This window comes from Cavia porcellus, unplaced genomic scaffold (assembly GCF_034190915.1).
Source record: "Cavia porcellus strain 051 isolate PalLab524CR breed Dunkin Hartley unplaced genomic scaffold, mCavPor4.1 scaffold_16, whole genome shotgun sequence".
Lineage (NCBI taxonomy): Eukaryota > Metazoa > Chordata > Mammalia > Rodentia > Caviidae > Cavia > Cavia porcellus.
In genome coordinates this window covers 72,163,223-72,172,787 of record NW_026947499.1, presented here as the reverse complement: position 1 = coordinate 72,172,787, position 9,565 = coordinate 72,163,223, and positions in this window count along the sequence as shown.

Below are 9,565 nucleotides of genomic sequence, written 5' to 3'. Positions count from 1 at the left end.
GCACCAGGAAGACTCAGGAGGGTAAGCAGTAGCCAGCTGTTTATTTCCCAAACTCTTACTGGGTCCTTGTTATTTTACTAAATTCAAATTACTTTCTTTTACCACCCTGAGAAGCGATGTGTGGTTGGTTTTGTGGTTTTTGTAGGTTTTGTTTGTTTGTTTTTTGCCTCCTCAGTTTTCTCTTTATCCATGTTTTCTGTACCAGCCATGTGGTTTGTATTCCTGTATCAACACAGAAGAGTCATATATTTCAATATGTTCTGCAGTTGTGTCATACTAATGAATTAAAGGTGTGTGGGCTTTGTTCTGGTTTGATTTTTTTTAACATCTTCAGGGCTCTAGAAACTAGGAAATGACCCAGGAGACACAGCAGAATTCATGAAAAGAGGAGATCTGCAGTTACTTGATTCACGTTTTAGACTAGAAGTGACTTACGGATTTCACTGTTGCGTCCTCATCTTTAAATTGCACTTTATTTTAAACGGTGTAACCGGTTTGTGAAAGCATTAAGAGGGCGGATTACGAGACAGAACCCCACAGAGTAAAGACAGGCGCAGTGTTGCTCCCTTGTTGAAGGGAATGGCTGCGCTGTCAGTGTGTAGGTAGGATGGCGTGCTGGGTGTCCGGCTAACCGTACTGCTTTGGATCCTGGTGGACACACTGTCCGCTGAGTGACCCTGGACTCTGGGTCCTCAGCTTTAGCCACATCAGAAAAGAAGTTGGGCTGCCCAAGACGATCTCCAGGTGGTTTGCAGCTTAAAATTCTAATGTTTTTATAACATCTGGGAGGTACACATATTATAAATGTTCTCAGAGCCAGGTACATTATCTTTGTAGTCGGGAGAGTTCATTCAAAAGATCTGGACTACTACTGGAAGGAAATTTCTACTGCAAATCCCACCGATCATGCTGTTCGTAATCAACACTATAGGAAATAGGTCTACAGGAAGGCACCGATAGTGAAGACCCTGTGATTCTTCTGCTGTCGCTGCGTTAGTCTCAATATTGCAGGGAACAGCCTGCAAAATGCAGCAGTGATCTAACCAAATACAGTAAGAAAATGTCAATGTGTGCGGTCATCCGGCGCTAGGGGGCGCTGCGGGACTGTCCTGTAGGTCTGGCTTCGTGAAGCAGCCTTAAGATTTCATTAAAGAGTTCTGCAGGTTTCAGATATACATACAAAAAAAGCACATAAACTATTTATAATCAATTTAAACTTTGATAAAATTAGGTAACTGTGTAAAATATTTATAAGCAGGTTTTGGAAATGAAGGTTTCTTTTGTTGCTGAAAGTATCTCTCTTCTTCAATGGGTAGCTATGATGGTAAGAGTGATGTTTTTATTAACTTTTGCAGTCAAGGGCTGATGAAGGACAATGTATGTTTCTGCTGTGGCATTATGTAAACTACTCTGCCTTAATATTTAAAAAATAAGCAAAACTGGCTTACTTAGTTTCTGGACATTTCAATCTACTAATTGGTTTTGATATGGCTAAATTCAGTTAAGTTTTAGTCCAAAGACTTTTCCATAATAATTATAATTAAACCCTGTGATTTAATGCGTCTTTCAAAAAATAAAGAACCTCAAAATATCAGCCGTTCAAGATAATCTCAAAGGTAAGTGACCGCATGGATTTTATTTGCTGTGAGAATGGAGGATAGTCAAGATGGGTGAAATTCAATACAGAAGTTAAGATCCTCAATCTCATATATTTCAAAAATACCTTGAGAAATGATATGTGTCACTTAAACCATTGCATTTGAATTATGAATTACTTAGTAAAATCCATAAATTAAATTGAGTCCGCAGTATCAGGATATACAAGTATTTATATTGAAACCTGAGACATTTTCTAACCCTACAGTAAATGCATGCTTAGCCCAATTATAACTCACTGGTAAAACAGTAAGAAAAGTTGGCTGGATACTTTCAAGCCAAATACATTCAAATTTCCAGGGCCAAATTATTTTTAAGCTAATAGCATAATTTTGTATAGACTAGGGTAAGATTTTGTCATTTTCTAGAACATGGGTCGATCAGAAAGGTCATAATACGCCATCATGAATAATTTAAAACTTTTATGTGATTTGTTGTCATGGACGGGCTGATTTTCAGCTATGTGGGCACTCTAATAACAATACAGAAGAAAGAGGAATTCAGGCAGGCAAATACAGAAGGGAAGATTATTTGGAGGGTTTTGTGCAGTAATCCTGAGCTAGGGCACTGCACTTCAGGACAGAGTATGGGGGCAAATTTTGAGATATACTAGGAGATACAATTGAAGGAGCAGAAAAGCAGGGTGATGAGAGGCTGACCTGGCTGTGATTTAGATGGTGGTGCAGGCGTGTGTCTCTCCTGATGGCAGGGTTGGCACACAGTCACACATTTGTGAAAACACTGATGAGAAATCTGAGTAGGCTCTTAGACTACCCCTGCTTGGAGACCTTGCACCTGGCTAGCTGAGGTCCTAGCAGAACGCACGCAGCCATTCCTGTGAGTCCTGTTAGAATTTCCCACCAGAATGCACGAGTGTCGTAAATAAGTATTTCACACCAGTGACTTTGGGGATGTTTTGTCAGTGAGCCACAGGAGCTGGGATATTGTTCTAGGTAAAGACATTGCCATCCGTGTCTTAGCTGCAAAACAAAAACTTCTTCCAGTTCAGTCCACTCAATCCATCAGAAAACCTGCTTCTCCATTCAGTGGTCACCTTCATGGCTACTGAACTGTTTCTCTACTTTCATTCCTGTGCCTCACAGTTTGTGTACCACACACCAGTTTATTACATGTGTGGTAATCATATCTTACCACTTTTCATGACTCTAATTAATTTCCCAGTGAAAGATACATGGCAGTTTTCAGTTGTCATGTGGACCACTCCATTCTCAGGAAATTTTCTGACTAAATACTGCCTCACTCTTTCCTTTCCAATTCAGTGCCAGTGACAGGGTTACTAGAACACACCACTTCATTCTCATTTCAGTACTTTTATTTTAGATTGTTTTTTTTTTTTTTTTTCCTAAAATATCATTCCCCAAATATTTTCCTGGCCAGATCTCTCATATGATTCGTGTATCTACTGAAGTTTACCTCTTTAGAGTTTAGGGGGAAAAATCAATATTTTCTGCTTCTTTACTTTACTTGCTATGTATCCCTATTATGTTCCACAGTTTGACAACATAATTCATCATTTATTATGTGTTTTCCTGTCTTCTTTATGAGAGTATCAGCTCTGTGATGGCAGGAATTTCAGTTAATTCCTAGAGTCTGTACCACAAAGTCATACATATCTAGTAAGTGCTCTAAAGCATTTACAGAAAGGCTAAGTAGGAGAGTGGAAGACCACATGAGGATCCTGGCTACCAGAGGACAAGCACAGGTTAGTCATATTAAACAAAGGCAGTGATGTTGCATACATGGGACCATTTTTGGTGGGCATGGTGACACATACCTATAATCCCAGGACTGGGGAGGTTGAGGCAAGAGGATTGCCATGAGTTTAAGGCCAGCCTGGGCAAGGTAGTGAGTTCAAGTCCAGCCTGAACTATGTAGTCAGACCCTGCCTCAAAAAAACAAAAGAAAATCCAAAACAAAAACTGTCCCCCTTTCATCCACCTTACTTTGCACAGATATTTCACACTCTTCACAGATATTTCAGATTCTTCAAAAAAGGAAAAAAAATAATGTGTGAATAAGAGAAAATTTGAACTGGAAAATAGAACTGGAACTGGAAATATACCATCTTATAAATCACATTGTCAAGGTAGGCTTTCTTTAACATGCTCTGATATAAGATAAGTACGACAGAAAATTAATATTTTCAATATCACATTAAGGGATAAAATATAATACATACTTAATTTGATGCATTTGATGCACTTGATGCATTTATGCTTATATTAAAAACCTAATTTGATTAAAACTTTCTATCACTTTGTCTTAAATGAAGAAATTCTTTTTGATTTTGTTTCATTTTCTGTGGTTTCTGTAGTAGTACCATCAGTTATAGTAACAACCATCAGTCACATGGAGCCTCTTCACCACCACACCTATAAACCCTGTGGGCTGATGGGTGGTGAAAGCATTTACATACAGGAACAAAGATAGTGACTTTGTGTCCATTTTTCCCAACTAAGCTGAATTATGTATTAGAAACTGAGTCTGTGAACATGAAAAGTAACACTTAACATACTTTTCACCCTGTTTGCTCTACCAGCACAGCCACAGAGGGGCTGGTCAATTATTCTTCAGCATTAGTCACAAAGCAGTGCATGGATCATTCAACAAATGACAAATGTGTTATATTCTATGCATTTTTTATTTTCAGATGTAGAATATTTTAATATTTATGAGAAGATACAGCTCTTTTTTAAACATAAAAAGTGTACTCCAATTAACTTTTGGAATTTTATTATCTAAATCAGTGAGGATTGCTAGAAATCACAAAGGAATCACAAATAGCATAGGTGTTGTGCAGTGAAAAAGACGTAATGTTGCATGATCTTGCTGATTGATGCAGGAGATGAAGCCATTTTGTATTTCAGTATGTTGATCACGACAGCTTGCATGTGGGCTGCCCTGGGAGTGCATATCTTCGTCTATCTCGGCAGTAGAGTGCCGTGGAGGGACTGGCCCATCTCAGGCATCGTGATGACCAGAGTAAGCATTTAACCTCAAACTTCCAAACTGGGCCATCACAATGGGCATGGTGGCATCATGTAGCTTGACTTGACCTATGAACTGTCCTCCAGATCTGACAAGCATATCTCATGGTAACCAACAGAACTGAGAAGTGGTCACACTCTCACTGTTTGGTTTCTCCATTGGTGGTTACAGGAATTCCACAGAGTCATCGGCCAAGTCCAGAAAGTTCAACAGGAGTCCCAGTGACTTAGCAGGGCTCCAAATGAAAATTTCTGAATAACTGGATAAATGAATATGTGAATGTATCTTTAAATGAGAACTATGAGTTACAAAATGATACAGGTAAAGAAAGCCCTGGTGGAAACTAGTGTCACTGAAGTAAGGAACTTTACTGCAATATGATATTGTCTTTCTTATGCTTTCATGGACCGACAGCTGCAGACTAAACACAGCGGTGCTTGTTTATTTGGATTTGGCCAGCTGGGCATCTTTATATGTTTTCATGTTTTTATCTGCTATATTTAGTATTTCCAAATGTATAATTTTAACTTATGGCATTGCCTCAACTTATAGACCCCTTAATATAAATCTGTCCACTGGACATATCTAGGCAAGTGCTCATTCACAAAAGGTTTCAAATTCTACGTATCCAAAAATGGTAATTTTTCTGAGCATGCACATTATACACACAGACATATCATCTAAGGCTGCTGTAGCCTCACCTGTCTTAGCGGTTTGGGGCAGCTGCCCCAAGCAAACTGTCCTCTACTCCTCCTTCCGAATGATGGTCACAGAGGTCGTCATTTCTACAGCCTTCACCAAGACTCTAGCGAGCTTGAATCATCATTGTGCCAGGCAGAGTCTGTGGCACATAACGGGCCCCGTCCTCTCTCCTTGCTTTTCCTTTCTGGGCTCTTGTACCACACGTGGTCATATCTTCTAAGTACCAGCACATGAAAGGCCCTGATTGAGGTACTGTCAGAATCTGTTCCTTTTTTGCTGATAACTGAGTATTAAATCCACTTCATCTCAGAAACTTCACCAAACACCCTTGGAACCTCTCTTGTCTCCTTTTCATCCTCCTCTGTGAGAAGCACAGCAGCTAAATCTAGCCATCTTCTTCTTTTCCAAAGAGCAGACGCAGCACCATCCTCTATTTCTGCCAATGCTGCCCTCTTTTTCTTTGGTTAGTCAAAATCCTTCTGTCTGGTATTTCTAATTCTGGTCTCATTTCCTTCACTTTGGGTTTCACATCTGCAAAGAATGATCCAGGTGCCCAATCTAAAAATGCTTATTTTAACATTAACCCACATTATTTGCACTCTAAGCTCTTTAACCCAGTATACCACGATCTGCTCTGAGCTTACATTTCAGTCCTATAACTTCCTGGCTTATGTTTTAGGTTGCAGCAGCAGCATATACACCATAATATTATTCATTTGGTAAGTTCATGCTTTAGAGTCCAGTTGATCTGTCTCTTCTTTTGCATATATTGCAGCCCCCTTTTCATGGGCTGAGATAGATGACTGTCTTCTGAATAATCTAACATATATGTATCTATGAATCTTTATAGGGATGACTATTGTTTTTTATTTTATACTGTTTTGTCCAGTCCTTGCATCATTATGAAAAAATGATATTTATTCAACAGTGTCTCAGCATGGCAGGGATTGTCAACATGCAAAACCTCTACTACTCCCCTGTTTCAGACTACAAAAAAAGAAGATCAGGCACACTATCTTATTCTGCTGTGGCTGTTGTGAGCTGAGCTCAGGTATTTTCTTCCAAATCTATTTCCTTAAAATGACTCCAAGGTGTGCTTCCTGATGGGGAGAATGGGCCTATTGTGTACATCTTTATATCTTAGAGCTAATTAGTAACAAGAGATCAATATGTATTTAATGAGTGAATAAACAAATATTTCAAGGACATTTCAGGAGTGTCTGATGATGTCTTTTTGAGCTGGCATCAGATAGGTTTCTTAGAAATATGACTTTTGATTTTTATAGTTTCTCATATGTAGCATTCTTCATCTGTAGATTAAGTAGTACAGATTATTTAATGAGCAGGTAGCCAAACTGCCAAATTCTTAGGGAAATGGAAACATGACTGATAAGAGCAGTAAGAGATTACTGGGCTGAAGGGAATCTATTGTACCAAGTAGTATGTTGTAGCTTAGTACCTTTTTGGAGAATAGAGGGCTACGGAAGTATCTCTTTGACTAGCACGGAGCTCAGGGTAGATGACTTTGTACTAGAGAATCCTACTGAGTGGCTGAACTATATAACTTTTATTATGCCCATTGCTATCTTTCAATCAATTACAGGTATTCTTATGGAACCAAAAAAGGCTTTATGTCATTGAAACTGCTCCTTTTCATTATCCCTCTCTTTTAGTATGCTGTGAGTTCTTACCTGCAGAACTCTTCTTATTCATTTAAATATTCTGGGCATAGCAGGAGTTAAAATATTATGCAATTAAGGATGGAGTAAGTAGGTATGGAGAAGAGGAAGTGACGAGACAGAACCTGGAGGAATATGATAGAAGCAGATGAGCAAATGCACTCAGATTAACCCGGATGCTTCCTGCTCCTGCGGAAGGAAGCACCGCATTTCAGCGTGCTAAGGTTGCTGCTCCCTTTAGCTGGGGCAGCAGGCTGCTGCTAGCGTGCCTTCCCAGTGAGGGGCAGAGCTCTTCATGCAATAGTTTAGGGTCTTGAGAGCTCTCCTGTCCCTGCCTCCAGGTTTCACTAGCGCCTCCGTCAGGTCAGGCTTCTTCCTCAAGCCAGACTGTGAAGAGAAATAAGAAGGGAAAAAATGTGAAAGGGTCACACATCTCTTAAATGTCTGGGTTAGTGAATGATACAATTCATTCTCTTCATGTCTCACTGGTGAGAAAACCACTTCAGTTGTACCCGTATACTGGCTTGGTCAGCTTTGTCTATAAAGAGCCAGATAGCAAGCGTATTACTCTTTGTGAGTCATACATTTTGGTCACAAACATTCATCTTTGAAGCTGCAGCCTGAAAACAGCCACAGGTAATATGTAAATCAGGCATGGCTGTCTTCCAGAAAAACTTTATTTATCAATGCTTAAATTTGAATTTCATATAAATTTCAGATGTCACAAAATCTGACTTATTTTGATTTTCTTCCAACTGTTTAAAACTGTAAAAAACAAAAACAACAAAAAAGCCTTTATTTCTGTGCCTTATAAAAATAGAGGCCAAGCTGGACTGCACTTGTCTCTGGGGCAATTTTCTGAGCCCTGCCCTGGACGCAGGTGGGTGGGGCAGGCCGTCCCCAGTCCTGCTGCCTTCTGCAGAAGCTCCATGTGGCACTGGCATCAGTGGCCACTGACTCGCTGAGGCTGCTGCTGGGTCACAGACACAAACCGTGGCTCCTTTTCTATTGTCCAAGAGAGACAGCACCAGTCTCTCTCTTCCACTGCTGCTAGCTCAGACCCAGAGGTATCTGGGCGATGTCTGGAGTCCCTTCCATCTCATCTGTTGGTGGCTCTTAAAGGACAAGGCTATTTTCTTTGTGCTACAAAGGGAACTGGGCTGTATTACTGCATGGCGTGCACACAGAAAGGGAGGAGTAGGCATGCACAGCCCTGATGGAAGGTGATGAATTCATCAACGGAGGCATCTCTGCCTCAGCATGTAGTGTTTCTTGATTAGACCAGTCTTTGGGCTGCCACTTCCTTGTCCTTCCCAAGTGGCCTCTTGGCATCTCCATCAAGGGCTTTGGGCAATACGTGCTTCCTGGGGAAGGCAGAACTTTATACTGCTTCAGGTCGGTATAAGTTTTAGAGTATCTGAAGCAGAGTTGCAGGCTGTTTTAATCCTGCATTGTAGCTTCCTTGACAATCTTCCTTTATTAAGATTTAGCAAGTGGTAATTCATTTCCATTTAATCTGATCTGTGTTTCTAATAATACGCAAGTTTCTCTTTGGCATAGTTTCAACTTGGCTTTAAATAGTTTTTGTTACTTCTAATGCAGTTCTCAACTTGATAACAGTTACATGAAGTGATCTGAACAATATCCTTCAGGGAACTGAGTAACTTTGAGTTTGACCTTTGGCTCAGTTTAGTTCTTACAGCTCCCCAATACATCTAAATGGGGGTGCCCTGCCCTCCTATTATACCTGAATCTTTTGAATGGTGGTTCTAGAAATTTTCAAAGCTTTATATTTTAAACTTTAATTTTACTTTTTACAGTTTTTGTTAGTACATGTTTGCAGGACACAATGTGAGCATTCCTCCAGTCCACGCACATGACACATTACGGTGCGTTAAGTCGGTTTCTGGTCCTTCCGCTGCAGCCTCTCCTCCCCTCATCTTCTGATCTCCGTCCCTTCTGACAAAGACGTATCTCCCTGCTTCCTCTTAAATCTTATTTTGTTTTTATGTTTAATCTCGCTTTGTAATATGAGAAAAACCATGTGATTTTTAAGCTTGTGTGTTGAATCATTTCACTTAACACTAGGGACTCAAGATGCACCCATTTCTCTATAAATGACTCATTTGTCTGTCTCTATGGCAGAGCAGTACTCCCTGGTGTGTAGATACCACATTCTTTTCCTACATTGTTCTGCTGATGGACACATAGGCTGCTTCCAAGATTTAGTGATTGTGAGTTGTCCTACTACAAATATGAGTATGTATCACTGTAATATGGCATCTTTCACTCTTTGGGGAAGATATCCAGAAGGAGAATAAACAGGTCCAATGTAATTTCTAGGTTTAGTGTTTTTTGAGGACTCTCTAAGATGATTTTCACAGTGGTTGTACTCATTTGCGTTCCCGTGAACAATGTAGAAGGCTTCCTTTCTCTCTCTATAACTTTGCTAATATCTTTTAAAAACTTGATTTTTTGATGATGGCCATCTTTCTAGGTTAAGATGAAACCTCAGTTTT